The sequence below is a fragment of the Impatiens glandulifera genome, unplaced genomic scaffold (genome assembly GCF_907164915.1).
Source record: "Impatiens glandulifera unplaced genomic scaffold, dImpGla2.1, whole genome shotgun sequence".
Taxonomy (NCBI): Eukaryota; Viridiplantae; Streptophyta; class Magnoliopsida; order Ericales; family Balsaminaceae; genus Impatiens; species Impatiens glandulifera.
In genome coordinates this window covers 12198-24394 of record NW_025919333.1, presented here as the reverse complement: position 1 = coordinate 24394, position 12197 = coordinate 12198, and positions in this window count along the sequence as shown.

Here is a 12197-nt window from a genome sequence, read left to right as displayed (position 1 = left end):
CGTTTAGTCCGACCGGTTGAATCTCTCCTAGACCGCTTCGTTCCGCCAGCTTCATTACGGCCGCAACCGCTTTCCGTTTGTTTTTGTTCCTCGTTTTCATAGAGTGCGAGGCTTGAGCCGGTGTGGATTCTTGTAGAGCGGCCTCTTCTTCCTCATTGAATTGCTTGGCCAACTCATGATCTTTGTCTTCAATTTCCTTCCTTAACCGTTCCCTCTCCTTTTCTTCGTCTTGAAGTTTCTTGGCAGTTTCGGCATCAGAACTGATCTGAGCTTGAGTTTTGTTGACTTAAAGTTTGGACAGATCCTCAATCTGAGCGGCCATAGCCTGCATCATGTCTATCAAAGGAGCAGTTGCGATTTGAACGGATTCGGCGATCATTGACTTATTTGATGTTTGCACGGTTTCATCTATCATCGACTTGATCGATGTTTGAGTGGTGTTGGCAATTTCGGATTGAATGGATGCCCGAATAGTTTCTGTCAAATTGGTTTCAACGGTTGCAATCTTATCATCGGTAGAAATGCTGTATTTGTGAAGACAAGAGATGATTGTACCAACCACTACTTCCTTTACTTGCTCAAGTTCCAGAGTCTTATCAGTCTATGGAGGAGCACTGCTCCGGTTTTCTACTGTCATGGAGGACTCTCCGGTAACAAAGAAAAGTTTGCTTTGATAAAGATCGGCATGAGTTAAGACATGTTTGCACTCGTTCCTCCATTCTGCTTCGAGCCGGTCAGCACTTTGAATGAGTCTATCACGCACCGAGTGAAACCGCTCAAACATTCTTGATTCTATTGGAGTTAATGTTTCCCCTTCTGCCTCCCTCAAGGCATCTTCTACTACACGTAACCGGGCGTATTCGTGTATCACCAACGTCTTGTTGAATGCGGCTTGAATGACGTTGGTACCTGTTAGCTTGAGAGCCTCTTCTTCTAAATCCATAAGTTTCTCCCAGTGCTTGTTACCGCTAATGTCGGGGAGCATGTCTGATAACTTTGTTTCGCAACGAAGCTTGACCCACAGGTGGTACGATGAGACCAACTCTTCAGCATCCTTGTTCATATCCAGGAGGAACTTCTGATACATCTCCACCTCTTCTTCTGCTGAAATAGGGACCTCGGCTTTGGTTACAATCTTAGGTTGTGGATCGGTTTGCAAAGCACTTTTTCCCTTTACCGTAGAATCCTCAAGTAGAACTTCTTTGCCTTTGTTAACCTGAATTGAACCTTCAGGTGTGATTGTTGAATCGGCTGGCCCGTCTTGGGCCGATCGGAGCGTTGTTTCGGTGTGAACGGATTTGTTCCCTGCCGAGCCGGATGGTCCTTTTTCTTCAATATTTCCCTCCTGAGCCGGAGGGATGATGTTCTTAGTGTTGGCTGTTTCTTCGACCGGATGGATTTCATTCTGACTTGGTACCCCAACCTGATCAGCTGGCTTGAGAAGACTTGTCACGTCGTATTCGGTTTCATGATGTAGAGTTTGGACCACGTCCACTATAATCTCTGAGGTTCTTAAACCTACTTCAACCATTATTTCATCGAGTTTCTTGTTCGGGGACTTGGAGTTTTCAGAATGAATACTAACCTCTTCTGCCTCCTTCGATGCTGACTTGGTTTCTTGGCTCCCCGAGGGTTCGGTTTGCCTTGATGATGGAGAGTCGACTGGAATAGGATGGACTGTATTGATGGGAGTGGGTTGAAAGATGTCTTTGGTTCTTTTTGGTGAATGATCTGAGGAGAGAGTTTTCTCGGAGTCTGCCGGTTTGTTGGAGCTCTTCTTCGCGGACGTCTTCCTCCTTCCCTTTTTCTTCTGAGAGGCCTCTGCTTGAACAGCCTTCCCCTTATGATCTTCTTGTTTCGAACTTTCACCAGCCGGTGCGGACGAGCTGGTTCCTTTTGATGACTTTGTTCTGGAGGACTTCGGCCTAGCCGCTTTAGCAGTTTTCTTGTTCAATTGCTCAAAGTTAAGAACATTGGCGGATGGAAGCGGTTCACCTTCACCGAGTTCCACATTAAGTAACTTCAGAATCTTCACTATTTGCATTACATAGGCCTGAACCCGGCCATCCTTCTTTACCACCATTTCACAGAACTGTTCGAACAAAACGGTTCCCCAGTCTATCTTGTCACCGCGGACAATCGCCATCATCATCTTTAACTTCAGCTTGGTCAGGTTATTGAAGTTTCCTCCTCTACCCTAAAGTGATCTTGGGATTATGTTCAGCAGCCATCTAAACTCCGGCTTGAGTTTGTTCTTCCGGCTTGAGTGAGTTACCAGATCCTTGTCGTCAGCCGATATAACCAACCGGACCACATTGGATTCTGCGTCTGTCAAGCTTGTTTTGAAGTCCAGCCCGGTATTTGGCAAACCGAGTGCTTCAGAAAAGATCTCTTCCGTAGTGTTAACCGCTTTGCCGTTCACGGTGGCGGAGACCGTCCTCTTCGTTAGAGTCGTCGTCGCCAGAAACTCCATAACCTCCGTCGGGTGCACGATGAACGGACCAGATAAATACGTTTCTAATCCCGAATCCCTTAGCGATTGCAGCACGGCCTTGTTCTCTTCCGCAACGTGTTCGTCGATGTCGCTGAAATCGACCTGCAACATGTATTGAAAGGGTGCTTTAACTAGATCCATGATGATTTTGTAAATGAAGAATATGAAGAACAACGATGATCGGAAGTCAGAGAGATTTCTAAGATTTTAAGATTTTAGAGAGAGAAAGCTTGTGTAGAAAATGGACTGTTTTGAACTTATATAGGAGGCGATTTTGAGCGGTTAGAAGGTGAACCGTCACTTGGTTATGTTTTTGGCGCCAACTTTCCCTCCAAAAGTTACTGCAGTAACTTTCGGCGGTAAATGCGGAGAATACTATGGGCGGTAATTTATGCGTAGTAAATACCGTGGACGGTAAGTTTTTCGAACTTTGTTTGTGATCTTGATTTACCGGAAGCTTGTTAACCGGAAGTTTCGTTTAACATGGAGTCCTTTGTTTATTCAGATCAAAACCGGAAAGAAATGTAATGTGAAAAACCGAAGACTTTAGAAATGGGAAATTTTATAGATGAGTCCGAGGCATAGAATAATGAAGTGGTTTTCCGGTCGTACAACACAATGACCAGAAAACCATAAAATACAGATAGATTAAACTAGATCGATCCAATCCCCCTCGATCATTCTGACAAGCCATTTGTTCACGGTGTTGTCGGGTGTCCGTTCCTCAATCCTCGATATCCATCTATCTAGCATGGATAGAGTCAGGGTGTTGGCCGGTCCGACAGGAACACCGGGCCCGAGGTTGCGGCGATGATCCTCCAAGAATCGAGTGATTTGTGGAGCGAAACCGATCCTTCCCCTTGGAGCGGTGATGAGCTTCTTCAAATTGTTGAAGAGGTAGGAAGCCCAGTTGATGGGCGATTTTCGGACGATGGCCATCATGATGTCGAAAGCCTCCCGGTTATAGTTTTGGTTGGCCATTCGGCCCATGATAGACCGCTGAACCAAGTCATGAAAGACTTGGTATTGAGGAGCGAGGTTGTCCTTCTCCCCGTGGTCGGCGACCGGTTCGATGGAGGAGGAGAAGATATAGGCGTAGTCTTCCTTAGCCGGGAAGAACGGCGTTGGGAAGTCTGAGAATCCTTCGGTTGGAAGGTCAAAGAATAGAGCAAAGTGTTCTTTGGTAAGCCGAAGAAATTTCCCGTTAATGATGGTCCGAATGCTGCTATCATTAAGAATATGCCCGTTGTTGAAGAACTCGTACACCTCATCTTCGAGGATGGTGTCTGATCCTTCAAGAAATTCTTGTAGCCCCGATTCTACGATCGGTTGGAATATGCTTTCGTGAAACCGGGCATTTCTTATTTCTTGGAAGTTAACTATGATTGTGTTTCGTAGTTCAACATTCATTTTGGAGAAGAATGAGATTGAGAATCGAACAGAGTTCTTTGAACTTTCAAGCTTAGAGAGAGAAGAGTATTGGAAGTGTGTTTGAAGAGGAAGGATTAGGTCCCCTTTTATAGAGTGAGCGGTTGGGTGCATTAAATGAGAATATTTTGAAAAATCAGACCGTTTATGTCTGGTCATAAATGCCTTGTCAATTTTCAAGAGGATAAGGGTATGTCTAGTCTAATCGGATCAGGCATGCTTCTTGAAAGCGAATATTACTGTTTCCAAGAGTGATTTGATTTGGTTTGATACGGCGCATTTAATGTTGGTTATTTACTTTAGGATTTCTTTGTTTTTGATTGAGGAAGAAAGAAATGGTCTTCATTAATGCAAAGTACTAAACCGGTAGTACAACAAAATTACCGGTTTGGGAAAGGATAAAGGAGATGAGGAAGAGTTAAACGTTTGATGACCCGGTTGCTTGATTCCTCTTGGCCTTAGCTGCTTCCCACCGGTCGATCAGCTCTTGGATTCTCTCCTTCGTGAGCACATGCTTCGGATGGAGAGTGACGAATGGTCCGGAGTGGATATCCAGACTAGCACAAAAACCGCTTAGCTGAGGAGCATAGCCGATTTTTTTTGAAAGAATCATCTTCTTCAGGTTGCTGAAGATGATCCAGGACCAGTTTACCGATGTCCCAACCGTAACGGCAATCATCATCTCGAAGAGCCTCTGGGTGTAGTAGTAGCCTTTCTCTCTACCCAGAACGGACTTTCCCAGAATCTCACAAAGAAGTTGGTATTTGTGAGAGAGTTGGCTTTTAGCACCCCATGGTCTAACCGGGATGTCAAAGTTGGAGAACCGATGACAGATTTCTTCAATGGTCACCGAAGAGTAGGTTAGATCGGTTACCCCTTCAGTGGGCAAACCGCAGTATTCAGCGAAATCCGTCTCGCTGAATAGAAAGGACTGACCGTAGACTCGTGCAACGATTATGTCTCGGTGCACTTCCTTTGCAGTCTGGAAAAATTCATCGACTACTATGTAGTCGAGGATGAATCTGTTTTCCAGAAATCCTCTTAGTCCGCTTCTTTCAACGGCTAAGAACATTTCTTTGACATCGTGATCTTCGTATTGATAAATCGAGTTGAAATCAGCCAAGAGAATTTTCTTTGCGAGTGGGTCGGAGTTCATGTTCTTGATGTAGTTTAAGCTCAAGATAGTTTTGTGAATAGTAGATTTTTGTGAAGAGTTGTGAGGATTTGAGGGTGGTTTATATAGCCAAGGGTTCGGCTAGATCAATAGGTTAAGCATGCTTAATGATGTCATCAATTAGTTAATAGGCTTTAACTTGTTGAAGTGTATAATGTTTATTTCCAATGCAAAGGTAATTATTACCAAGATATTCATGATGACAAAAATCTATTGACAAGATGTGAGTCTCCCTCTCTTGATGATGGACACATGTTGTCATCTCGATTGAGGTAGACTATTTTATTTATTACAGGCTTCATTTCTCAAGGTTTTGCACGAAAACACGGTTAGTCGTCTCAAATTAACCGGAAAAGTTCAATTCATCTAAACTAGAGTGCATTTGTACTAATCGGTTTTCCATGACCGGTTTTAGTTGGATATTTTATTCTGATTGTGAAGAAATGTTGAGACATATCAATCATTTGTTCAACTTTGGATTAAGTGTATCCACTTTTTACCAGGTCATTTCAACCGTGTAGTAAGTATACACATGATTTGACATCATGAAGTGATCAGGCATAACCGGAGACTTCCTCCCAGTTAGCATCCTTGAATTTTCAATTGCCTATTTGAATATGGTTTGAGAAGCGAGAGCTTCTCCCTGAACACATATCCCGATTTTTCTTAATTATGTATGTAAGCAGTATGTATGATCATGGTATAAGTTGCTTAACATCAGTAATTCCTAGAATATTTCTGAAATGAGAAAACTTAGCTTCCTGCAGCGGTTTGGTAAAGATGTCTGCTACTTGTTGCTCAGTTGAGACATATTCCAACCGGATGTGTTTCTCCTAAACATGCTCCCGGATGAAATGGTGTCTTATATCAATATGCTTCGTTCTTGAGTGCAACACCGGATTGTATGTAATCGCTATCGCGCTGGTGTTGTCACAAAATATTGGTGATTCCTCAGCTACTACGCCAAAGTCCCTTAGTTGTTGTTGGATCCAGAGGAGTTGTGCACAGCAGCTTCCGGCTGCTATATATTCTGCCTCTTCGGTTGACGTTGCAACTGAGGTCTGTTTCTTGCTGCTCCAAGTAACGAGCCGGTCACCCAGGAATTGGCAGGTTCCACTTGTACTCTTTCTATCGATTTTGCATCCTGCGTAATCCGCGTCTGAGTAGCTTATGAGATTGAAGCTTGAGTCTTTTGGATACCAAAGTCCTACGTCTTGAGTTCCCTTCAGATATTTCAATATTCTTTTAGCCGCAGTGTAATCTGATTGCTTTGGATTGGCTTGGAATCTCCCGTATACTCCAACCGCAAACAGGATGTCCGACCGGCTGGCTGTTAGGTAGAGCAGGGATCCAATCATTCCCCGATATGCTGTGATGTCAACGGCTTGACCATCCTCATCTTTGTCTAACTTTACAGAAGAACTCATTGGTGTAGCCGCCTCGGCGCATGTATCCATTCCAAACTTCTTCAGTAGTTCGGCTGTGTACTTTGGTTGGCTTATGAACGTTCCGGCTTCAATCTGCTTAACCTGAAGTCCTAGGAAGAAACTCAGTTCTCCCATCATACTCATTTGAAATTTGTTAGTCATCATTTTTGAGAATTTATCACATAGTTTTGGATCGGTTGATCCGAAGATAATATCATCGACATATATTTGAACAAGTAATATGTGTCCCTTTTTCTCAAATTTGAAAAGCGTTTTGTCAACTAAACCTATTGTAAATTTGTGATCAAATAAGAATTGTGTTAACGTATCGTACCAGGTTCTCGAAGCCTGTTTCAAACCGTAAAGGGCCTTGTTCAGCCGATAAACATGATTTTCGTGTTCTGGATTTTTGAAACCTGGAGATTGATTAACATATACCTCCTCATTTACCTTACCATTTAGAAAAGCGTTTTTAACATCCATTTTAAAAACATTGAAATTTTTGAAAGTTGCATATGCTAAAAATATTCTAATGGCCTCAAGTCTAGCTATAGGGGCAAATGATTCTTTAAAATCAACGCCTTCTTCCTGTTTGTAGCCTTGAGCCACTAGCCGGGCTTTGTTCCTCGTAACTAAACCGTCTTCATTGAGTTTATTTCTGAATACCCATCGTGTTCCTATAACCGGTTTATTTTTCGGTCTAGGAACTAGGTACCAGACTTTATTTCTCTCAAACTCGTTTAATTTCTCTTGCATTGCTAGGATCCAATCGGGATCTAACAATGCTTCATCCACCTTTTTCGGCTCAATTTGTGATATGAAAGCGGAGTATTCATAGTGTTCCAAATTTTGTTGCCTAGTTCGGACGGGTGAGGATATGTTACCTATTACTAGTTTAAGAGGATGATTTTTGTTCCTTCTGATGTTTATCCGAGACGTGTCTATCAAGCTTTCGGTTGGATGATCAAGGTTAGACTGATCGGTAGGTTGAACAGAATCAGACCGACCGATTTCTTCAGTCGAAACTAAAGAGTCAACTTTCTGCCGTAAGGCATCTTGAGCAGGCTGAGGTTCAACATCAACCGCTTGGTCATTGACAAATCGTCTAAAAACCGGAACCTCATCTTCATCATTAGAATAGATATTGAAGTTTTCTATTCTGTTGTGAAGGTCGAAGGGTAGAGCAGTGTTTTGTTCAACCGATTCATCAAAAACAACGTGGGCTGTTTCTTCAACTGTTAGAGTCCTAGTATTATATATCCCATAAGCTTTACTTACAGCTGAATATCCCAACATTATTCCCTCATCGGATTTAGCATCAAAAGCGGTCAAATAATTTTTGCCGTTGTTGTGAACAAAACATTTACTACCAAAAATTCGAAAATACCGTATGTTTGGAATTCGATCATAGTATATTTCAAAAGGAGTTTTTGAAAAACGTTTAGTTACTAAAGACCGATTTTGTGTGTAGAATGCGGTATTGATAGCTTCAGCCCAAAACTTTTGGGCAATACCCGAATCATCTATCATTGACCTTGCGGCTTCCTTGAGAGTTCGGTTTCTTCTCTCAGCCAAGCCGTTTTGTTGAGGAGTTCTGGCACTAGACAACTCGTGTCTAATACCGGAATCATCAAGAAAAGTAGTTAATCTGCTATTTATAAACTCAGTTCCTCTATCACTTCTGATTTTGTTTACTCGAATTGTTTTGAAATTCAAATGGTTTAACCGTTTATGCCAAAGCCAGTTTGGATCATTTCCAGCTATCATGCATACAGGTTTTTCAAAGTCAGTTTTCCAATCAACTTTGTAAATATTTCCCATTCGGTTACCGGTTAAAAGAATATCATTTTGATTATTCTTAACTAAACATGCATTCTTATGAAATTCAACTTTATAACCTACATCGCACATTTGACTTATACTTAATAGGTTAAAATGCAAGTGTTCTACCAGTAATACATTATTTATGGATAGGTTACCATGGACAATCTTACCCTTGCCCACGGTTTTACCTTTCGAGTTGTCACCGAATGTTATGACTGCTCCGGTTTCATATGTGATATCTGCCAGTAGCTTGTCGTTGCCGGTCATGTGTCTTGAGCATCCGCTGTCTAGGTACCATTCCGAGTTCTTTAGCCGGTTGCTTCTCCTAACCTGTAAAATAAAAATATTTACACCTTTTTGGTACCCACATTCAGTTGGGTCCATGGTTGATTAGTCCCTTTGGGATCCAGACTTGAATAAGTCGGATCACTTTCCCGGTATCTGTTCTTATAATGTTTGGCTTAACTTCTTGATCATTGCTCAAGAATGCCTTATGTTGTGGTGATGAATGTCTTTGAGACCGAGATTTGCTTGTTTTATGTTGTTTATTTTCTTTACGGTTGACTTTCCTTCTCTCAGGATGAAGCCAGTTTTCTGATTCAGTCGGACTTACATATTTAAGTTCTTTTTCCGGTTTTAGATCACGTGTTTCCTCATTTTCGGTTGATAAACTCTTGACAAATCTTATGAATGGAAGATTGTCTTTTGTGAGTTTCATCCCGTTAGGTTGATTTGATTCGTTTTGTTTGTTCTGTTCATAACCAATACCAAATCTACACTTAGGGTGTCTTTTATAATTACACATCTGTTTTACGGCTTGACGAGATCTTTCCCACGCAGCCGTAACATACAGTGCTCGTTCATCGATTTCAGTTACCGGTTGAACTATCTCCTCATTTTCTAAGGATAGTTCATCCATTTCATACATTGCAGTTTCACATGACTTATCAGCGATACCACTTGACTCTACGGTTTTGTGTTCTACCGGAGTCGGTATGTATGCAGATATGTTTCTGAACTCATCGACCATTTCGTTGAGTGAAGAAATCAAATCTTCCTTAGAGAACTCATCAGAAGAGAAATCAAATACCTCTTCGTTGTTTGTCATGAAGCATGTTACTCTTTCTTCATCATTTTCGTTGTTAGAGTACGCCCATTCGCTTCCACCGTCGGATGCAATGAGTGCTTTCTGTATTTCCTTTCCTTCGTCGGCTTGCTGGTTGTCGTTTCTCCGGTAGTCGTTCCGTTGGTTATCATTTCTCCGATAGTTGTTCCCTTGGTAGTTGTTACCCTGGTACCGGTTACCTTGGTAGTTGTTTCCTTGATAGTTGCCTTCCGGTTTTCTGTCGTCTCTTCTCGGTTTCCTATATTCTGACATGAAATGTCCAAAACCATCACAGTTATAACATCTTTTATTTGATTTATCTACATAATTATAGCTAAAGTTGTTGTTAGATGGTGGCTGGTTCTTCTTCATGAATCTCCCAAATTTCTGAGCTAGCATCGCCATCACATCTTCACTGATCTGATCAGCATTCTTGACTGGAGCCGGAACGGTTGATACTTGGACCGCCGGTTCCACCGATGTAACCAAAGCTCTGGTTGCGGTTGACGTGTATGCTTTATCTTCGATCCGAGACTTAATCTCGAACTCGTAGGCTTTTAGATCCTCAAACACGTCATGTAACTTCATCTGCCCGAGGTTGCTTGATTCCCTCATCACCATGGTTTTGATATCCCATGTGCTCGGCAGTGATCTTAAGGCTTTAATGATTACTTCTCGGTTGTCGTATTTCTTTCCGAGTGTCTAAAGCTCGTTGACCACGCTAGTGAACCGGTTGCTGAATTCCTTCATATTTCCCCCGGTTTCATCCTGATGTTTTCATATTTTTGTGTAGCCACCAAGATTTTGTTCTCCTTTGTTCATTCGTTTCCTTCATGAATCTGAATGATTGTTTCCCAGGCTTCCTTTGCATTATCACATGCTGATATCTTGTTTAAGGTATTATCGTCTATAGCCTTATAGATGTGCCTCATGCAATGGTTGTCTAAGTTACTCCGTCTTCGATCTTCATTTGTCCATTCGTCTAACTCCTTGTTGATTTTGATTGGCCCTTCTTTCAGAACTCGGCTAATCTCATCATCTAGCGTGATCAGATGTAGATACATCTGTTTCTTCCAACTGCTAAACGCTTCACTGTTTAGCATTGGTGGCTTGTCGCTGTGGGTCATGCTTCCCATCTTTTTCGGTTGCTTGAGTGTTAAGAACCTCGCTCTGATACCACTTGTTAGGATCGGGGACGCCCTTGGAGGACCGGGGTGTTTCCGGTTTCTGGAAGGGTAGCCGCTTACAACACGCAACACACTTTGGTGATAGTCCGGTTAGAGACTATGACCGTTCTCAGCACTTCGCAAACTGTCACAGACTCTTGAACTGGGTTCAAGGGCGGAAATGTCTGTTTCAGTCTGAAGCAACGTATGCGACTTAGATGATGTTTAGGAGGAGTCAGTTTTAGAAATATGAGTAGACCTGTTTTTTATCTAAGGAGTAAGATTGTCTTGGTTTGTGGTTAGGTTAAGTGAATAAGCGGGAATAAAAGAAATGACACGAGACAAGATTTTTTATGGATGTTCGGAGCAAACCCTCCTACGTCACCCCTTATTCTCAGGTTATGAGAAGGATCTCCACTAACTTTCAAGATTACAACAATTATGCTGCCGGTCGAGCCTTAACTTACTACTCGCTGGTTACACCAACGCACTCTTGATGTAATACAATAACACAACACAACAATAGCTTTCGATAAATGACACAACGGTTTTGGATCGCGCGTGAGATTTCTTTATCTCTCTAAGATTTTCGTAACTTGTCATTAATGAGGTCGCTTCGTATTCCTTTTATAGTGAAGAGTCTTCCAACGGTCACTTTCTTCTCTCACCGTGGGATTGGTTAATTCAGAGTCACGCCGGTGCAGAGAGGTTGCTTGCACGTTTCACCTTCCTAACACTTGGCAAGCATGCAAATACTCATCAGGTAAAGATGACGTAGCCGGTTTGCAGATTCGAACACGTGTCAGGCATGCACCCTCCGACTGTCGAAGTCGGATCAGTAAATCATCATTGTTTTTATCGTATGTTTCTGATCGGATCTTATCTTCTTTTATTTCTCCGAGACACGTCTATTTCGTCATATTACGTCATCTCTGTAGCTTTTAGTTTCCGGTTGACTCTTACATAGTATAGTCCGGCTGGGATGTAGACTTTTCTTTGCTAGCCGGTCCCTTGAGAATGTTGAAACCGGTTTCTCTTAATCTTGACTTGATCACTTGGAACTGGATTTCTTTAAAGTGTTCTTCAGCCGGTTTGTGAGGCTCCAGCCGGTTTATGCAATTCGATCTGTTCCTGCACATAGAAGTTAATAGTTGTTTAGTTTTCTGGCCGGTTTCAAAATTTAACTTTACTTAATTTTTCTATCAGAAAACATGCAAGAGAAAGCTTTTCGAAGGAAGCAACGTCAAGAGCAACGAAGTCGCTCGAATTAATTCATGTCGATGTGTGTGGACCGATCAAACCATCGTCTTATGGTAAAAGTAATTATTTCTTACTTTTCATCGATGATTTTAGCCGGAAGACATGGGTTTATTTCTTGAAAGAAAAATGTAAGAGTTTTGATACTTTTAAGAACTTTAAAACTTTGGTGGAGAAAGAGTCTGGCTATATGATTTGAGCGTTGAGAACCGATAGAGGTGGAGAATTTACTTCTGATGCCTTTAATCGTTTCTGTGAAGAAAATGGCATTAAGCGTTTCCTCACAACTCCAAGATTTCCACAGCAAAATGGAATGGCTGAA